The sequence below is a fragment of the Coregonus clupeaformis genome, unplaced genomic scaffold, assembly GCF_020615455.1.
Source record: "Coregonus clupeaformis isolate EN_2021a unplaced genomic scaffold, ASM2061545v1 scaf0223, whole genome shotgun sequence".
In the NCBI taxonomy this organism is placed as follows: domain Eukaryota; kingdom Metazoa; phylum Chordata; class Actinopteri; order Salmoniformes; family Salmonidae; genus Coregonus; species Coregonus clupeaformis.
Genome location: NW_025533678.1, coordinates 197,501 through 219,725, shown reverse-complemented (window position 1 = coordinate 219,725; position 22,225 = coordinate 197,501). Strand labels below are relative to the sequence as shown.

The 22,225-nt window shown below is 42.7% G+C and overlaps 1 protein-coding gene across 1 annotated transcript in view; it reads left to right on the top strand.

Annotated features, from left to right (window-relative positions):
• Window positions 1–4,734: 4,734 nt before the first annotated feature.
• Window positions 4,735–22,225, top strand: part of LOC123484191 (FERM and PDZ domain-containing protein 1-like) — a 38,397-nt gene continuing 20,906 nt past the window's right edge. Inside the window, exon 1 of the mRNA XM_045214249.1 lies at window positions 4,735–4,852. The gene's annotated coding sequence lies outside the window, so the exon portion shown is untranslated. The remainder of the gene's footprint in view (window positions 4,853–22,225) is intronic.

Sequence of the window (22,225 nt, the reverse complement as noted above, 5' to 3'; positions counted from 1 at the left end):
GTTGTTGCCATAGCTCTGTGTTGTTGCCATAGCTCTGTGTTGTTGCCATAGCTCTGTGTTGTTGCCATAGCTCTGTGTTGTTGCCATAGCTCTGTGTTGTTGCCATAGCTCTGTGTTGTTGCCATAGCTCTGTGTTGTTGCCATAGCTCTCTGTTGTTGCCATAGCGCTCTGTTGTTGCCATAGCTCTGTGTTGTTGCCATAGCTCTGTGTTGTTGCCATAGCTCTCTGTTGTTGCCATAGCTCTGTGATGTTGCCATAGCTCTCTGTTTGTGCCATAGCTCTGTGATGTTGCCATAGCTCTCTGTTGTTGCCATAGCTCTGTGATGTTGCCATAGCTCTGTGTTGTTGCCATAGCTCTGTGTTGTTGCCATAGCTCTGTGTTGTTGCCATAGTTCTTTGTTGTTGCCATAGCGCTCTGTTGTTGCCATAGCTCTCTGTTTGTGCCATAGCTCTGTGTTGTTGCCATAGCTCTCTGTTGTTGCCATAGCGCTCTGTTGTTGCCATAGCTCTGTGTTGTTGCCATAGCTCTGTGTTGTTGCCATAGCGCTCTGTTCTGAGACCAGTGTCTTGGCAGATGTTGTCCACGTAGGTTTCATGTGGTCTTCCTGAGAGGGTACCCACAATATGAGACTGTAGAAAGTTAATAATATCCTAACAAGATTCTGGTTCTTTCTAACACTGTTCCTCTGCAACCTGTAGGTGCTGTTTCCTCCAGTCAGTTCATCCTAACACTGTTCCTCTGCTACCTGTAGGTGCTGTTTCCTCCAGTCAGTTCATCCTAACACTGTTCCTCTGCAACCTGTAGGTGCTGTTTCCTCCAGTCAGTTCATCCTAACACTGTTCCTCTGCTACCTGTAGGTGCTGTTTCCTCCAGTCAGTTCATCCTAACACTGTTCCTCTGCTACCTGTAGGTGCTGTTTCCTCCAGTCAGTTCATCCTAACACTGTTCCTCTGCTACCTGTAGGTGCTGTTTCCTCCAGTCAGTTCATCCTAACACTGTTCCACTTCCTCTGCTACCTGTAGGTGCTGTTTCCTCCAGTCAGTTCATCCTAACACTGTTCCTCTGCTACCTGTAGGTGCTGTTTCCTCCAGTCAGTTCATCCTAACACTGTTCCTCTGCTACCTGTAGGTGCTGTTTCCTCCAGTCAGTTCATCCTAACACTGTTCCTCTGCTACCTGTAGGTGCTGTTTCCTCCAGTCAGTTCATCCTAACACTGTTCCTCTGCTACCTGTAGGTGCTGTTTCCTCCAGTCAGTTCATCCTAACACTGTTCCACTTCCTCTGCTACCTGTAGGTGCTGTTTCCTCCAGTCAGTTCATCCTAACACTGTTCCTCTGCTACCTGTAGGTGCTGTTTCCTCCAGTCAGTTCATCCTAACACTGTTCCTCTGCTACCTGTAGGTGCTGTTTCCTCCAGTCAGTTCATCCTAACACTGTTCCTCTGCTACCTGTAGGTGCTGTTTCCTCCAGTCAGTTCATCTACATGCCAAAAAGTATGCCATATACCGCTGTGTATTGCATTGCAGTGAATGAAGTGGATGGAGTAAGGAATCACAAGTACTCTTTATTAAACCTGTTGCCCAGCACAAGATACCCATTTAAATTTTGCAGACTATTGAGTAATTCCAATAACATATATTTGTATTTTATTAAAAGTATATTTCTTTAAAAGTAGCCTACACCGGTGGTGTAGTGGAAGGTATACTCAGGTGTACGCCAGATACCCACTTGTTTTTCAGTGGGCATTGCGTATATTCACTTCTTAATCGCCACTGATACATATCAAAGTAGTGTTGGGGGGGTATACGCCATATCAATTAATAGACTGATGGAACAAATCGGAATGTTTAGCTTAAAATGTTGATCAACTATTATTTGTTCACATTTTAGGCAAAGCCATGTACACGTGGCAGTAGGCCTACTCGTGAATGTTCCAAAATGCAATTTGCGGGAAAACACATTTCGATACCACGCACGGCACATGCATGCGGTTTCAAGAAAAAAAATGACAATCTGAAACCTGTGAATTTCTGACTCAGTTTATCTGTTTCAATAATAGGCCTACTATTGTCCTACTGAACAGTACAGCTTCGGTTGGCCTGACTGTGAAAGACCAATTATGATTTATCATTTAAGGTCATACATAAACACATATTTGAGTGTACTATTGTACCTTAGGCATACTAATGAGGCAACAACGACATTTTAGACATAACCGGAGAGGTAACAAAATGAACGACAGCTAACTAGGCACATTAAACATGAAATACAAAATCGTCCCTGCATGGAATGAAAACAAACGTTAATGCTGCCGCCTGGACTCATACACAAGTATTTCTGCCTGATAAGACATTGCTGAATGCCCGTGAGAAAACCATCACAAAACTCACGCTAACGGTAGCTGGGCTTGTCACTGTTTCTAGCTGGGCATGTCACTGTTTCTCATATAATTTTTCACACAGTAATCCTTCGCCTGGGGGGGCCATTTGGAAAATGTTTTGCTAATGTAACAGTTGTAAAATATACTTTATGTATTTCACCGAAAATCCCTCATATTTATTTGATTATTTTTAGGTTATTTCGAGATGTATTACACTACTTTCAAGAGTGAACAATTTTATTGTATTTATTTTCTAAATTGTGTTAATGCTGTGATGTCATCAACGTGAGCCATGCATGATGAGGAGAGGTAATTTATGTGTTTATGTATGCGCCGGTGTTTTGAATGCACATGTTCGCAAATGCACAAAAAAAGACAAGCAAAAATTGTATCGTCATTGATTTAGTGTTGTTGCGCTACTGTTTGTAGGAATATGTATTAGTGTGAATGGGGATAATTTTCAAGTGCGACTTTGATTGCAACTTTGCAAGGCAAGCCCAGCTACCGTTAGCGTGAGTTTTGTGATGGTTTTCTCACGGGCATTCAGCAATGTCTTATCAGGCAGAAATACTTGTGTATGAGTCCAGACGGCAGCATTAACGTTTGTTTTCATTCCATGCAGGGACGATTTTGTATTTCATGTTTAATGTGCCTAGTTAGCTGTCGTTCATTTTGTTACCTGTCCGGTTATGTCAAAAATGTCGTTGTTGCCTCATTAGTATGCCTAAGGTACAATAGTACACTCAAATAAATATTTAGCACTTATTAGCAAATTATTAGTGTATTGATGTACAACGTTTATAAAATGAAATGTGACTCTTTTGAAAATATTTACATGTACAATGCATTTGTTGTTGATGTGAGTTTGCTCAAAGTGTGATGAGGAGAGGCAAATGTACTTGTGTACGAGAGTCCAGACTGCAGCATTAACGTTTGCCTTGCATTTGCATCCATTCCATGCAGCCATTAAAAGAGGGACAACCGGCAGAACTGTGTCCAGAGCTTTCCCTTCCCTTACACCTCACCAGAACACAACTCAGAAAGGTACCGGTACAGAACCGGTTACACTAAATTAGAGTATACCCTCTTCTCCATTAACCACTACACGACTGGCCTACACAATAGCTTTCAATTTACAAGTAATTCGTTTGTAAACTTTCAAAATAAATGCTGGTGTATATAACACAATATTAAAATGCGTCAAATTATTCAGGTATTTTTTTCAAAAGTGGTTGCAATGCTGTGAAAAACAGTTTTACTGCACTACAGTGCTAAAATAATCGATATTCTCAAAGTTGAGCTCGTCTATGCAGGGGGACTCTTATTTAGAAGAAAATAATCTGCTGTCAGCATATTATCCTGCTGCTAGGAGAACGGTAATATGAGACATTTACACTTGAACGTTTGTACGGTGTGCTGCGAGGTACAAACTGCACATATATATATATATATATATATATATATATATATATATATATATATATATATATATATATATATATATATATATATATATATATATATATATATATATATATAAATATATATGTAGGGAGATCAATAAGAGCTTCTTCCACAAGGGGGCGACAAACGCCAGGTAATATTCCAGAATAGAGCACCATAGCGTTTATAGGCTACCTTTGCCAAGTGGTCAATTTGGAGAGCCTCGGGCCTGGGCCACGTCCCAAAAGTATTTCCTGCCTCCTGAAATGTGCACTCGTTCACTACTCCCCATAAAGTGTAAAAGCATTGGATTGGTGTAGGCATAGGTTATAGAATGAGTTTCCATACTAATCAATTCCTGTCAATCCTGTCCATGGAGGGAAGTGAACAAGTGCACACTTTGGGAGAAAGGAGTGATTATTGGGGCACACCCCAGGTATGCAGACTTTCCCCCAGCCCAGTACCACTTCAAGAAATACCAATCAATCAATATATCATCAAATCCTTTATGATTAGCCTATTTTACTTCAGGCGTTTCAGTGGTGGTCTGGAACAAAATCCTGCAAACCCTGTATCTCTACAGGGTTGGTGGGTGACTGCTGGACCCTAAACATACATGGAGTAGATGGCTATGCATTTAAGATCCCGGCACACCTGCCCATCAAGTGCCCAATACACACACACACACATACAAGTACAACAATAGAGCATAGTCTATGTGGAGGCTAAATAACTAAATTGTCTTATATTTTCTCTTTCTGTTTGTTTGTAGTTGTCCCACTATTTGAATTAGCATGTGTTATTATTAGCCCCTCATCTGTGTGTGTGTGTGAGAGAGAGAGAGTGGGGGAGGGAGATGTAGCTTTGTTCACCGAGCGAAGATTAACGTCGTGCGCTTTTGCCGTCAGCATCCCGTGCTCGCACCTGCCTTGGGACTCTAGACTCCACCGGAGCTGCCTCGCGCGTCTCGGTGTATCTGGATTAACGGAATGGATTAGGGATCTAAAACGCCCCTTTCCCATGTCGAAGGTGAGTGTTCATTTTTATTTACCCTGTTTCGGTTTGTGGTGGAAATGGAAATTCCGTTTTGTCGAAGACGGTTGGGATTCGGGACGGCCCGCCCTGAGCGCAAAACACCGGATTAGACAGGGGTTAACGGTAACCGGTAAGAGATGTCGGAATGAACCACGGACTGACCAGCCGAGAGACAGACAACAGTTTGGGATATTAGGCTCTAAAAGTATCCTAGTGTACATATTGTTTTACAGTTTAACATACAGTGAAACGTATTCTGTCAGTGTGAAGACAAAATTATCATTCATGGTCATAGAATAAACACGGTATTTCTGGTCTGCTAGCCTATTTCCATGTCCTTATCGCGTTTCTTTTAAGTTTGCAAACGAATCAACAAAGACATTATCCAGATGTCACACCAGTAGGCCAGGCCTCAGAACAGCCTCAATTCGTCTGTGCATGGACTCGAAAGCGTTCCACAGGGATGCTGGCCATGCTGACTATGATGCTTCCCACGGTTGTGTCAAGTTGGCTGGATGTCCTTTGGGTGGTGGACCATTCTTGAGACACACGGGAAACTGTTGAGTGTGATAAACCCAATGCCTGGCACCTACTACCATTACCTAATTGAAAGGCACTTACATCTTTTGTCTTGCCCATTCACCCTCTGAATGACACACATACACAATCCATGTCTCAATCCATGCTTAAAAATCCTTCTTTAACCTGTCTCCTCCCCTTCATCTACACGGATTGAAGTGGAAGTGACATCGGTAAGGGATCATAGCATTCACCTGGATTCACCTGGTTAGTCTATGTCATGGAATGAGCAAGTGATCTTAATGTTTTGTACGCTCTGTGTATAGCCTACCTATAGGACACGAAAAAAAGAATCTAAGCTACAATGCTTTTTCCGTAGTTGCCTCCCTAGTCAATAGACTACACTTGTCCCCGCTGCAAGAATTCCGTAAGGCGTCGCCGGCATCGGTTTTTCAGAAGTTGTCACTCCAGAAAATCACGCGGCTTGCTTCACAGCCATCCATCACATATTTTTCTTTCTCTGTCTATGTGAAGCCGGAACGGCCATATGAATGTATGTATGTATGTATGTATGTATGTATGTATGTATGTATGATGTATGTATGTATGTATGTATGTATGTATGTATGTATGTCTGTCTGTCTGTCTGTCTGTCTGTCTGTCTGTCTGTCTGTCTGTCTGTCTGTCTGTCTGTCTGTCTGTCTGTCTGTCTGTCAGTCTGTCAGTGTGTGTGTGTGAGAAGTCTTTTAGTTAGTGACAGAACTGACCAGAGGTGTTCCCGTCTATGTTGTTAAAAAACAACAGCAGTGTCTCTGTCCCAAATGGCACCCTATTCACTACATAGTGTACTACATTTGACTACAGCCCTATGAACCCTGGTCATAAGTAGTGCACTACATAGGGTGCCATTTGGGATGTAACCAGTGACTCAGTATGTTTCTATAAAAAAAATGTGTTTAAACAATTCATGAGTAGACTAATAGTTTATGTGTAGCCTTCTTTGTGGGAAATCAAATGCTTTCCTCTACAGCGCCAGTGTGGATCCCATCCCCACAGCAGTGCTGTAGAATAATGATCTATCATGGTCCACACACACACCAACACAGCTCTCGGATCCTCAAAAAGTTCTACAGCTGCACCATTGAGAGCATTTTGACTGGCTGCATCAATGCCTGGTATGGCAACTGCTCGGCCTCCGACCGCAAGGCGCTACAGAGGGTAGTGCGTACGGACCAGTACATCACTGGGGCCAAGCTTCCTGCCATCTAGAACCTCTATACCAGGCGGTGTCAGAGGAAGGCCCTAAAAATGGTCAAAGACTCCAGCCACCCAATTCATAGACTGTTGTCTCTGCTACCGCACGGCAAGAGGTACCTATACACCAAGTCTGGAACCAACAGGACCCTGAACAGCTTCTACCCCCAAACCATAAGACTGATAAATAGTTAGTTAAATCGTTAGCCAAATAGCTGCCCGGACTATCTGCACTAACTCTTTTGACTCATCAAATAAGCTGCTACTACTGTTTATTATCTATCCTGTTGCCTAGTCACTTTATTCCTAGTTATATGTACATATCTACCTCAACTACCTCGTACCCCTGCACATCGACTCGGTACTGGTCCTCCGTGTATATAGCCAAGTTAACGTTACAGAAAACCAGTCAGTGTCTGGTGTGACCACCATTTGCCTCATTGCAGCGCAACACATCTCCTTCGCATAGAGTTGATCAGGCTGTTGATTGTGGCTTGTGGAATGTTGTCCCTCTCCTCTTCAATGGCTGTGCGAAGTTGCTGGATATTGGCGGGAATTGGAACACACTGTCGTACACATCGATCCAGAGCATCCCAAACATGCTCAATGGGTGACATGTCTGGTGAGTATGCAGGCCATGGAAGAACTGGGACATTTTTAGCTTCCAGGAATTGTGTACAGATCCTTGCAACATGGGGTCATGCATTATCATGCTGAAACATGAGGTGATGGCGGCGGATGAATGGCACGACAATGGGCCTCAGGATCTCGTCACGATATCTCTGTGCATTCAAATTGCCATCGATAAAATGCAATTGTGTTCGTTGTCTGTAGCTTATGCCTGCCCATACCATAACCCCACCGCCACCATGGGGCACTCTGTTCACAACGTTGACATCAGCAAACCGCTCACCCACACAATGCCATACACGCTATCTGCCATCTGCCCGGTACAGTTGAAACCGGGATTCGTCCGTGAAGAGCACACTTCTCCAGCGTGCCAGTGGCCATTGAAGGTGAGCATTTGCGCACTGAGGTCGACTACGAAGGCGAACTGCATTCAGGTCAAGACCCTGGTGAGGAAAACGAGCACGCAGATGAGCTTCCCTGAGACGGTTTCAGACAGTTTGTGCAGAAATTATTTGGTTGTGCAAACCCACAGTTTCATCAGCTGTCTGGGTGGCTGGTCTCAGACTATCCTGCAGGTGAAGAATCCGGATGTGGAGGTCCTGGGCTGGCCTGGTTACACGTGGTCTGCGGTTGTGAGACCGGAAATTCTTTAAAACGACGTTGGAGGCGGATTATGGCAGGACAATTAACTTTACATTCTCTGGCAACAGCTCTGGTGGACATTACTGCAGTCAGCACGTCAATTGCACACTCCCTCAAAACCGGAGATATCTGTGGCATTGTGTTGTGTGACAACTTTAGCTCCAAGGATAAATTATTAGACTGTATTAGTGATTTTAAATACTTGGATGGCTCACAACTTCCTCCAGCTAAGTCAAGACAAGACCAAGGTATTTAATATTGGAGCCAAAACACAGAGAGAGAATCTGGCCCCACATTTTAATTCACAGGCATTAATGGTAAAACACCTAGGTGTTATTTTAGATTCTGAACTGAATTTCGAGTCACACATTAGGAATGTTACTAAAATAGCTTTTTACCACCTGAGGAACATTGATGAAGTGCGGCCGTTTCTATCTCAGGCTGATACAGAGAGACTCATCCATGCTTTTATTACAAGCAGGCTTGACTACTGTAATGATCTCCTGTCTGGTCTACCCAAGAAAGCCATTGGTCAACTGCAAAACATACAGAATGCTGCAGCACGGGTACTGACCAAGACCAGACGGGGAGGACACATTACACCGGGTTTAAGGTCTCTGCACTGGCTGCCTGTGAGTTTTAGAATTTGTTTTAAGATTCTTCCATAAAGGTTTTTAAATAATTTTTTTTGTGTGCCTCTGTGTATGTGCCTGTGTGCATGCTTGCCTGCGTGTGTGTGTGTGTGTATGTGTAACAATATGGTAGTTGGTGTAGCAGGAGGATATCATCATGCTTCATTCTGAAGGACCTCCCATCATTACTAATGCATTATGTTATTTTTAGCAGACGCTCCATTTTTGATGCCACGTGTTTGTCAAGTTTAATACTCTGTGAACCTCCACACACACACACACACACACACACACACACACACACACACACACACACACACACACACACACACACACACACACACACACACACACACACACACACACACACACACACACACATACATACACACACACACACACATCGTGATCATGTATTATGTATTATATATTATTAGATCATCAATTGACGTGTGACACTGATACTACTATCTTTTCTGAATGGACGTAAACACACACACACACACACACACACACACACACACACACACACACACACACAGAGAGAGAGAGAGAGAGACACAGAGACACACACGATTTATAGATAATTCACTACATCATCTCCTCTGATTGAGTTCTGTGAGGGAGGGAGGGAGGGGGGTAGGTGAGGGAGGGGGAGAGGGAGGGGCGAATGTGTATATACAGTCATGGCCAAAATTGTTGGCACCCCTGAAATTTTTCCAGAAAATGAAGTATTTCTCACAGAAAAGTATTGAAATTACACATGTTTTGCTATGCACATGTTTATTTCCTTTGTGTGTATTGGAATAACACAAAAAAAAACAGGAAAAAAGCAAATTTGACATAATTTCACACAAAACTAAAAAAATGGGCCGGACAAAGTTATTGGCACCCTTTCAAAATTGTGGATAAATAAGTTTGTTCCAAGCATGTGATGCTCCTTTAAACTCACCTGGGGCAAGTAACAGGTGTGGGCAATCTAAAAATCACACCTGAAAGCAGATAAAAAGGAGAGAAGTTGACTCAGTCTTTGCATTGTGTTTCTGTGTGTGCCACACTAAGCATGGAGAACAGAAAGAGGAAAAGAGAACTGTCTGAGGACTTGAGAACCAAAATTGTGGAAAAATATCAACAATCTCAAGGTTACAAGTCCATCTCCAGAGATCTAGATGTTCCTTTGTCCACAGTGCGCAACATGATCAAGAAGTTTGCAACCCATGGCACTGTAGCTAATCTCCCCTGGACGTGGACGGAAGAGAAAAATTGATGAAAGGTTGCAACGCAGGATAGTCCGGATGGTGGATAAGCAGCCCCAAACAAGTTCCAAAGAAATTCAAGCTGTCCTGCAGGCTCAGGGTGCATCAGTGTCAGCGCGAACTATACGTCGAAATTTGAATGAAATGAAACGCTATGGCAGGAGACCCAGGAGGACCCCACTGCTGACACAGAGACATAAAAAAGCAAGACTACAGTTTGCCAAAATGTACATGAGTAAGCCAAATTCCTTCTGGGAGAACGTCTTATGGACAGATGAGACCAAGATAGAGCTTTTTGGTAAAGCACATCGTTCTACTGTTTACCGAAAATGTAATGAAGCCTTCAAAGAAAAGAACACAGTACCTACAGTCAAATATGGTGGAGGTTCAAAGATGTTTTGGGGTTGTTTTGCTGCCTCTGGCACTGGGTGCCTTGACTGTGTGCAAGGCATCATGAAATCTGAGGATTACCAAAGGATTTTGGGTCGCAATGTAGGGCCCAGTGTCAGAAAGCTGGGTTTGCGTCCGAGATCATGGGTCTTCCAGCAGGACAATGACCCCAAACATACTTCAAAAAGCACCCAGAAATGGATGGCAACAAAGCGCTGGAGAGTTCTGAAGTGGCCAGCAATGAGTCCAGATCTTAATCCCATTGAACACCTGTGGAGAGATCTTAAAATTGCTGTTGGGAAAAGGCACCCATCCAATATGAGAGACCTGGAGCAGTTTGCAAAAGAAGAGTGGTCCAAAATTCCGGGTGAGAGGTGTAAGAAGCTTATTGATGGTTATAGGAAGCGACTGATTTCAGTTATTTTTTCCAAAGGGTGTGCAACTAAATATTAAGTTAAGGGTGCCAATCATTTTGTCCGGCCCATTTTTTGAGTTTTGTGTGAAATTATGTCAAATTTGCTTTTTTCCTGTTTTTTTTGTGTTATTCCAATACACACAAAGGAAATAAACATGTGCATAGCAAAACATGTGTAATTTCAATACTTTTCTGTGAGAAATACTTCATTTTCTGGAAAAATTTCAGGGGTGCCAACAATTTTGGCCATGACTGTATATATATATATATATATATATATATATATATATATATATATATACATTCAACTCATTTCATCAACAAAAAATAGTTTCACCTCCTCCACAAAATATACCGCTCCTTCGTAAGCCCACTTCTCCTCAAACGTTCGGAGTTCTTTTTCAGCCGAGAACTCAAAATCCACTTTTATTCTCTTTGACTAATCCTTTAAAAACATGTCTTACATCCTGCCCATATCCCATGTCTAGTTGATGTTTCCTACTCAGAAAAATTGACATCATAGCTTGTCCCAAAATAAAATGTAACAGTTGACATTTTCTTTTCTGTTTCTTACTATATTGAAACCCCAAAATAAAAACATTGTTGTTGAAAATCTCCCCTACAGCTTTAAACAAAAACTCCAGCATTTCCAAGAGAGGTTTTATCCTCTCACACTCCATAAAACAGTGAATACTTTTTTCTCTGATGTTACAAAAAGGACATCCATCTCCAACATCTGAGTTAATAACAGATACAAAAGCATTAACTGCAATGATGCCATGCAAAACCCTCCATTGCATATCCCCAGTACCCTTTTGTAACGGTGGCTTGTACAGTGCTCTCCATGCTGGCTTTACCTTGTCATCAACGCCCAGTTTTACCTTCCAAGGAGTTTCTATTCTATTCTTAATGTATCTTTATTCAAAACCTTGACACACCCCCTATATAAGTCTTTCCCATTCACCTCATCCAAACCCACCTCTTCCAACCCTCTCAAATCCAGTAATAACGCCTTTCTTTCTGACTCTGGGATATTGGGTGTAATCCCTAGTCTTGGAAATGAGACGTTTTCATCTTGTACTTTCTTTTTGTGACTATTGAGCATAAACCACTCTTCTGCTGACAGAGACTTCCTGCAGCTTCCAAGCAGTTGTCCAACAATCCTTTCCGACCTCACCCCCAAATGTTCAGCCACCCGTCTTCCATCCATTAAGGCGGGCCCAGCCATGGCCGTTAACTGTTTTAAGGTGATGATTTTGCCATTCACAAGAATCTTGGAGAAATGTGGAACAGCTGCAGTTGTACAATCCAGTCTTGCCCCATACACCAGACTGTGGCATCTACAATAATCACCTGTATCTTAGCCAGAAGGCCAGATGGTGGCTCTAAAACTGACAGCTGATGCCACAGTGCAGACGCAACCACATTGTTAACTATAATAGTGCGCCCCTATATGACATACGAGATAACAACCAATGCCATCTCCTCATCCTCCCTTCCACCATTTCAACCACCCCATTCCAATTTTTTTTTCATTGTCCCCTCATCCCCTAGGTACACTCCAAGATACTTCAAACCTCCCTTACACCATCCCAGCCCTCCTGGCAAAGCCATGATCCCTCCAGACCATTTTCCAATCTGTAAAGCACAACTGTTTTCCCAATTTACCTTTGCAAAGGATATTCCCTAAACTTATCAACCATGAGACCCAAACTATCCACCTCTGCTTGATTTCTCACTAAAATAACTACATCATCAGCATAGGCTGAGAGACAAATAGGAGGAATATCCTCTGAAAGGTACACCCCCTTCAATGTGACTTCTAATGCTATTTAGTAGTGGCTCTATAGCGATGGCATATAACATTCCTGACAAAGAACACCCCTGCCTGATACCTCTACACACTTTAAAAGGAGCACTCAAGCCACCGTTAACTTTCAGTACACTTTCAATGTCACCATATATCACCCTGATCATGGCAATAAAACCAGAGCTGAAACCAAACGCCTCAAAAGTGCGCCATTAGTATTGATATTCAACCCGGTCAAATGCCTTTTCCTGATCAATTGAAATTAGACCAGCATCCAACCCAATAGCCCTAGAGACGTCCAAAAAATCCCTAATCAGAGAAATGTTATCCCCTATCTGCTTGCCGGGAACACAGTAGGACTGGTCCGTATGTATGATTTGCCCCATCACCTCCCTCAGCCTGTTGGACAAAGCTTTGGACAGGATCTTATAATCAGTGCACAACAAAGCCACCGGCCTCCAGTTCTTCACCTCCCTAGGATCACCCTTTTTGGGCAGTAGGGTGAGGACAGCCCTCCTGCAGCTTATCGGTAGTAACCCTCCGGTCAAACTATTGTTAACTACAGCTAGCAAATCCTCTCCCAACATTGCCCAAAAATACTTTAAAAAGTCAACGGGAAGCCCATCAATGCATGGTGCCCTTCCATTTTCCATGCCTTTTAATGCAGTGTATAGCTCCTGCAAAGAAAATGGTTGCTCTAGCTCAACCTGAGCTTCTGCAGCCACCTGTGGGAGCCCATCAAGGAACTGCTGTGTCACTGTTTTATCCTCTTTGTACTCACACTTGTAGAGCTCAGCATAGAACTCTACTGCCCTCTTTCTAATTTCACTAGGGCTAGTGAGCTCTTGTCCAACAGCTGATTTGAGGCAATGAATAATTCCGCTTTGCCCATTCTTTTTCTCTAAACCGAATAAAAATTTGGATGAGGCATCCATTTCAGAGATTCCCTGAAACGTACTTCTCACCAATGCCACCTGTGCTCTGATAGCCAGCAGGTCTGCCAATGCAGCTTTTTTTCTCTTGAGGACCTGAGTATGGCCTCGATCTCCTGTGGTCTCAACCAACGTCAGGAGTTCCACTATTTCAGACTCTAGGGCTTTCATTGATTTGGTGATGTCTTTGGTGACATTTATCGTGTATATATTACAGAATTGTTGAATCTGGATTTTCCCTATATCCCACCACAGTTGAAGGGATACAAAACTGGCCATTTGAGACCTCCACCTCTCCCAGAAAAAACTAAAACATTTCCTGAAGTGAGCATCACTCAATAAAGTTATATTAAAATGCCAGTATGCACTTTTGGGTTTTACAGCGTTAATGAACACCACCTCTGTTATTAAAAAATTATCCGAAAATCCCACTGGGGTTATCACAGTTGCTTTACAGACCTGAGATTGATGCTCAAAACAATAAAACCTATCTAACCTGGCCAGAGAGATGGTGTACTCTCTCACATTGGCCCATGTGTACTGTCTCGTGCCTCCATTTTGGATCCGCCAAATATCATACCGTTCATGTGTTACAATAAGACGTTTAAAAAAAAAGTCATTGAGGCTATACAGTGGGGAAAAAAAGTATTTAGTCAGCCACCAATTGTGCAAGTTCTCCCACTTAAAAAGATGAGAGAGGCCTGTAATTTTCATCATAGGTACACGTCAACTATGACAGACAAAATGAGGGAAAAAAATCCAGAAATTCACATTGTAGGATTTTTTATGAATTTATTTGCAAATTATGGTGGAAAATAAGTATTTGGTCAATAACAAAAGTTTCTCAATACTTTGTTATATACCCTTTGTTGGTAATGACACAGGTCAAACGTTTTCTGTAAGTCTTCACAAGGTTTTCACACACTGTTGCTGGTATTTTGGCCCATTCCTCCGTGCAGATCTCCTCTAGAGCAGTGATGTTTTGGGGCTGTCGCTGGGCAACACGGACTTTCAACTCCCTCCAAAGATTTTCTATCGGGTTGAGATCTGGAGACTGGCTAGGCCACTCCAGGACCTTGAAATGCTTCTTACGAAGCCACTCCTTCGTTGCCCGGGCGGTGTGTTTGGGATCATTGTCACGCTGAAAGACCCAGCCACGTTTCATCTTCAATGCCCTTGCAGATGGAAGGAGGTTTTCACTCAAAATCTCACGATACATGGCCCCATTCATTCTTTCCTTTACACGGATCAGTCGTCCTGGTCCCTTTGCAGAAAAACAGCCCCAAAGCATGATGTTTCCACCCCCATGCTTCACAGTAGGTATGGTGTTCTTTGGATGCAACTCAGCATTCTTTGTCCTCCAAACACGACTGAGTTGAGTTTTTACCAAAAAGTTCTATTTTGGTTTCATCTGACCATATGACATTCTCCCAATCCTCTTCTGGATCATCCAAATGCACTCTAGCAAACTTCAGACGGGCCTGGACATGTACTGGCTTAAGCAGGGGGACACGTCTTGCGCTGCAGGATTTGAGTCCCTGGCGGCGTAGTGTGTTACTGATGGTAGGCTTTGATACTTTGGTCCCAGCTCTCTGCAGGTCATTCACTAGGTCCCCCCGTGTGGTTCTGGAATTTTTGCTCACCGTTCTTGCGATCATTTTGACCCCACGGGGTGAGATCTTGCGTGGAGCACCAGATCGAGGGAGATTATCAGTGGTCTTGTATGTCTTCCATTTCCTAATAATTGCTCCCACAGTTGATTTCTTCAAACCAAGCTGCTTACCTATTGCAGATTCAGTCTTCCCAGCCTGGTGCAGGTCTACAATTTTGTTTCTGGTGTCCTTTGACAGCTCTTTGGTCTTGGCCATAGTGGAGTTTGGAGTGTGACTGTTTGAGGTTGTGGACAGGTGTCTTTTATACTGATAACAAGTTCAAACAGGTGCCATTAATACAGGTAATGAGTGGAGGACAGAGGAGCCTCTTAAAGAAGAAGTTACAGGTCTGTGAGAGCCAGAAATCTTGCTTGTTTGTAGGTGACTAAATACTTATTTTCCACCATAATTTGCAAATAAATTCATTAAAAATCCTACAATGTGATTTTCTGGATTTTTTTCCCTCATTTTGTCTGTCATAGTTGACGTGTACCTATGATGAAAATTACAGGCCTCTCTCATCTTTTTAAGTGGGAGAACTTGCACAATTGGTGGCTGACTAAATACTTTTTTCCCCCACTGTATGAGGTTCTTTGTGGTTTCTATCTAAATCACTGACTGTGCAGTTAAAATCCCCAGCAAGAAATAAATAATCCTCAGTGTTACATTTCTCAATGGTATTTGATAATGTCTCTAAAAAACATACCCTCTCAACTGCCATCACTGGGGCATATACATTTATCAGACACATAGTGATGTTTTCATACCTCGCTCTAACTTTTAATAACCTCCCCTCAACTACCTCTTCAACCTCATATGACGAAGGCAAAAACCCTTTTAAGAACAAGATGGCCACACCCCCACTTTTTGAGCTTTTATGACTACACACCACTGTCCACCCCACTCCTGTTGCCACATAACTTAATTTTCAATAGTACTATGTGTTTCTTGTAGAAAACTTGTCACTTCCCTTTCCCCTAATTAACTCATACAATACGGCTCTTTTTTAAACGTCTCTCGCCCCATTTATGTTTAAAGAAGACATCTTAAAACTGCTCATGGCTGGGGGAAAAAAGACAGAAAACACATCTCTTTACAGAGTTAAGGCTGCGACTGAACTCTTTCATTTCCTTCAGAATTTAAATCACTTGACATCTTTCTTGAGTCTAGCGATTTCAAGGCTTGTCAAACCTCCCCCTGTTATTTTTGACATCAGAAACTTTGCTGATTCAATAAACAATTCACTTTCAGGAAAAAAAATCTGTTACATATAATCCTGCATATATTTCTTCCCTTTTGTCAATTTCAGAAATTGACGTACCTTCTCAATCCCATACCTCCCTTCCACCCCATTTATCTCGCTATCTTCTTGTGATGCATCAGATGACTCACTCTCACTATCCTCCCAAGATTAAAACTCCACCATCTCTACAACCTGTTGATAAATCAGTTGTGGATAAATCTCTACCTTCCTCTTAGAATTAGAACCTTCATCACCCCTTAAATTCTTCCTCCACTTTGAAAACAGCTGCTTCATTTTCCATTGTTTCAATCTCCTCTTGAACTCCAATTTCATGTTCCAGCACCGACTCAGCGACCCCAGTCGCAGTCTCACCGGCTGTTTCCCCTCCCTCTTTGTTCTGATCTACCACAATTGCCCCCTTATCCACACTGCTTTCCTTTCCTACTTTTCCAACCATATCTGCCCACCTCCCTTCCCCTGAACCCTTAGCATGTTCATCCCTTCGCGGTGGTGCACCAGCACTAGTGCTGCTACCGGAATCTGCACGCTTGTTCTCGAGACAATAATGTTCCAAATGCCCCTCTCTTCCACAGTCAAAGCATTTCATTTGTTCAGTAGAAGCGTAGAACACTTAATCAAATTATTCAATCTTAAAACTGAACGCTAAATTCAATTCGTCAGTATCCTTCTTTAAAATCATATGCACTTGTCTCCTATGAGACACGACAAGTTTCAGCAAAGGAGATTTGCATCCAGAAATAACCTTTTTTATTGTAGATACAAGTTGACCATGACGAGATAACTCTCGCTCCAACACTTCATCTCTGGCAAGTTAGAAAGTATGACTTTCTTCGCTGGATTCATAAGAGGAAATACCAACGTCTGTGTCTCCCGCAACACAACACCACTCTCAACTATCGTATTCACCTTTTCAATGGATTCTAAGAATATCACTACAGCGCTATTCATCCTTGAGGCTGATGTTATGCTATCATACCCAATGATAGCACCCACTGCTAAGCTACATTCTTCCACTGAACACCCGGCCGCAGCAGGAATCTTTACTCCATGCCGCTGACTAAGTTTTTCAAACCCTAAACCTCCGCGAGTGGCCATTGCAACCAGCCCCACCCGCTGGTTGCGCACTCGAGAAAAACAACCTCAACGATCACACCACCCCATACATGCTTAGTGACAGTGAGACAAGATAACCTTAAAACATCTAATCTATCTATATATATCTATATATATATATATATATATATATATATATATATATATATATATATATATATATATATATAAGTTGAAGTCGGAAGTTTACATACACCTTAGCAAAATACATTTAAACTCAGTTTTTCACAATTCCTGACATTTAATCCTAGTAATAATTCCCTGTCTTAGGTCAGTTAGGATCACCACTTTATTTTAAGAAAGTAAAATGTCAGAATAATAGAAGAGAGAATGCTTTTATTTATTTCATCACATTCCCAGTGGGTCAGAAGTTTACATACATTCAATTAGTATTTGGTAGCATTGCCTTTAAATTGTTTAACTTGGGTCAAACGTTTCGAGTAGCCTTCCACAAGCTTCCCACAATAAGTTGGGTGAATTTTGGCCCATTCCTCCTGACAGAGCTGGTGTAACTGAGTCAGGTTTGTAGGCCTCCTTGCTCGCACACACTTTTTCAGTTCTGCCCACACATTTTCTATAGGATTGAGGTCAGGGTTTGTGATGGCCACTCCAATACCTTGACTTTGTTGTCCTTAAGCCATTTTGCCACAACTCTGGAAGTATGCTTGGGGTCATTGTCGATTTGGAAGACCCATTTGCGACCAAGCTTTAACTTCCTGACTGATGTCTTGAGATGTTGCTTCAATATATCCACATAATTTTCCTTCCTCATGATGCCATCTATTTTTGTGAAGTGCACCAGTCCCTCCTGCAGCAAAGCACCCCCACAGCATGATGCTGCCACCTCCATGCTTCACGGTTGGGATGGTGTTCTTCGGCTTGCAAGCAACCCCCTTTTTCCTCCAAACATAACGATGGTCGTTATGGCCAAACAGTTCTATTTTTGTTTCATCAGACCAAAGGCCATTTCTCAAAAAAGTATGATCTTTGTCCCCATGTGCAGTTCCAAACCGTAGTCTGGCTTTTTTATGGCGGTTTTGGAGCAGTGGCTTCTTCCTAGAAGAGAGCCCTTTCAGGTTATGTCGATATAGGACTCGTTTTACCGTGGATATAGATATTTTTGTACATGTTTCCTCCAGCATCTTCACAAGGTCCTTTGCTGTTGTTCTGGGATTGATTTGCACTTTTCGCACCAAAGTACGTTTATCTCTAGGAGACAGAACACGTCTCCTTCCTGAGCGGTATGACGGCTTTGTGGTCCCATGGTGTTTATACTTGCGTACTATTGTTTGTACAGATGAACGTGGTACCTTCAGACATTTGGATATTGCTCCCAAGGATGAACCAGACTTGTGAAGGTGTACCATTTTTTTTCTGAGGTCTTGGTTGATTTCTTTTGATTTTCCCATGATGTCAAGCAAAGAGGCACTGAGTTTGAAGGTAGGCCTTGAAATACATCCACAGGTACACCTACAATTGACTCAAATGATGTCAATTAGCCAATCAGAAGCTTCTAAAGCCATGACATCATTTTCTGAAAATTTCCAAGCGGTTTAAAGGCACAGTCAACTTAGTTTATGTAAACTTCTGACCCACTGGAATTGTGATACAGTGAATTATAAGTGAAATAATCTGTCTGTAAACAATTGTTGGAAAAATTACTTGTGTCATGCACAAAGTAGATGTCCTAACCCAATTGCCAAAACTATAGTTTGTTAACAAGACGTTTTTGGAGTGGTTGAAAAACGAGTTTTAATGACTCCAACCTAAGTGTATGTAAACTTCCGATTCAACTGTGTATGTATATGTGTGTATATATATATATATATATATATATATACAGTGATTGAAAAAAGTATTTGATCCCCTGCTGAGTTTGTACATTTGCCCACTGACAAAGACATGATCAGTCTATAATTTTAATGGTAGGTTTACTTGAACAGTGAGAGACAGAATAACAACAAAAAAATCCAGAAAAACGCATGTCAAAAATGTTATAAATTGATTTGCATTTTAATGAGGGAAATAAGTATTTGACCCCTCTACAAAACATGACTTAGTACTTGGTGGCAAAACCCTTGTTGGCAATCACAGAGGTCAGATGATTCTTGTAGTTGGCCACCAGTTTTGCACACATCTCAGGAGGGATTTTGTCCCACTCCTCTTTGCAGATCTTCTCCAAGTCGTTGAAGTTTCGAGGCTGACGTTTGGCAACTCGAACCTTCAGCAACCCCAACACAGATTTACTATTGGATTAAGGTCTGTAGACTGGCTAGGCCACTCCAGGACCTTAATGTGCTTCTTCTTGAGCCACTCCTTTGTTGCCTTGGCTGTGTGTTTTCGGTCATTGTCATGCTGGAATACCCATCCACGGCCCATTTTCAATGCCCTGGCTGAGGGAAGGAGCTTCTCACCCAAGATTTGACAGTACATGGCCACGTCCATCGTCCCTTTGATGCGGTGAAGTTGTCCTGTCCCCTTAGCAGAAAAGCACCCCCAAAGCATAATGTTTCCACCTCCATGTTTGACGGTGGGGATGGTGTTCTTGGGGTCATAGGCAGCATTCCTCCTCCTCCAAACACGGCGAGTTGAGTTGATGCCAAAGAGCTCGATTTTGGTCTCATTTGACCACAACAATTTCACCCAGTTCTCCTCTGAATCATTCAGATGTTCATTGGCAAACTTCAGACGGGCCTGTATATGTGCTTTCTTTAGCAGGGGGAGCTTGCGGGCGCTGCAGGATTTCAGTCCTTCACAGCGTAATGTGTTTTCTTGGTGACTATGGTCCCAGCTGCCTTGAGATCATTGACAAGATCCTCCCGTGTAGTTCTGGGCTGATTCCTCACCGTTCTCATGATCATTGCAACTCCACGAGGTGAGATCTTGCATGGAGCCCCAGGCCGAGGGAGATTGACAGTTCTTTTGTGTTTCTTCCATTTGCGAATAATCGCATCAACTGTTGTCACCTTCTCACCAAGCTGCTTGGCGATGGTCTTGTAGCCCATTCCAGCCTTGTGTAGGTCTACAATCTTGTCCCTGACATCCTTGGAGAGCTCTTTGGTCTTGGCCATGGTGGAGAGTTTGGAATCTGATTGATTGATTGCTTCTGTGGACTGGTGTCTTTTATACAGGTAACAAACTGAGATTAGGAGCACTCCCTTTAAGAGTGTGCTCCTAATCTCAGCTCGTTACCTGTATAAAAGACACCTGGGAGCCAGAAATCTTTCTGATTGAGAGGGGTTCAAATACTTATTTCCCTCATTAAAATGCAAATCAATTTATAACATTTTTGACATGCGTTTCTCTGGATTTTTGTTGTTGTTATTCTGTCTCACACTGTTCAAATAAACCTACCATTAAAATTATAGACTGATCATTTCTTTGTCAATGGGCAAACGTACAAAATCAGCAGGGGATCAAATACTTTTTTCCCCTCAATATATATATATATATACACACACACTGAAAACACCGAAATCCAATAGTCGCTCCCACAATCACTCCTCCTTCCCGACTCACTCCCAGCATGCACTCCGATGAGAGAGAGAGGTAGAGAGAGAGCTATCTTTGTTTTAGAGAGGTAGAGAGAGAACTAGCTTTGTGTTAGAGAGAGAGAGAGAGAGAGAGCTAGCTTTGTTTTAGAGAGAGACAGCAGTAGAGAGAGAGCTATCTTTGTGTTAGAGAGAGCGAGAGTAGAGAGAGCAAGGGAGGGAGGGAGAGCGAGAGAGAGAGAGAGCGAGGGAGGGAGAGCGAGAGAGAGTGAGAGCACGAGGGAGGGAGGGAGGGAGGGAGAGAGAGCGTTAGGTAGTAGTTGTTGGCTGAGCAGAGCGGCTGCATTATCTGGATATATTATTGATGCAAGCAGCACTCTGCTAGTTACACACACACACACACACACACACACACACACACACACACACACACACACACACACACTTTCCAGCACATGTAAATGCACAGTTACACACACACACATGAATGCAAACACACCCCTCCACACACAAACAAAATGAAGAAGCACAAAGGACATTTCCACATTAGCTGCCATAACTGTCCTTGGCATAGTTGACTACAGTGGTGTGTGTTTGTGTGTGTTTGTGTGTGTTTGTGTGTGTTTGTGTGTGTGTGTGTGTGTTTGTGTGTGTGTGTGTGTGTGTGTGTGTGTGATGAGGCATACTAGTCTGTCACACACTCACTAGTCAATCTACAGTCGATGTTCAGATGTCATGTTGTCTCTCCATGTCTCCATGACATCTGAACACACACACATGAGAATAGACCGCATCTCATTGCCATGGTCGCTGTAGGTTCAACAAGGCTTCGGTTATCTCATCTCATTGCCATGGTCGCTGTAGGTTCAACAAGGCTTCGGTTATCTCATCTCATTGCCATGGTCACTGTAGGTTCAACAAGGCTTCAGTTATCTCATCTCATTGCCATGGTCGCTGTAGGTTCAACAAGGCTTCGGTTATCTCATCTCATTGCCATGGTCGCTGTAGGTTCAACAAGGCTTTGGTTATCTCATCTCATTGCCATGGTCACTGTAGGTTCAACAAGGCTTCAGTTATCTCATCTCATTGCCATGGTCGCTGTAGGTTCAACAAGGCTTCGGTTATCTCATCTCATTGCCATGGTCGCTGTAGGTTCAACAAGGCTTCGGTTATCTCATCTCATTGCCATGGTCGCTGTAGGTTCAACAAGGCTTCGGTTATCTCATCTCATTGCCATGGTCACTATAGGTTCAACAAGGCTATGGTTATCTCATCTCATTGCCATGGTCACTGTAGGTTCAACAAGGTTCTAAAAACACAGACAACGAGATAGAGGGAGGGGGGAGGGAGGGGGAACGCCTGTCTCT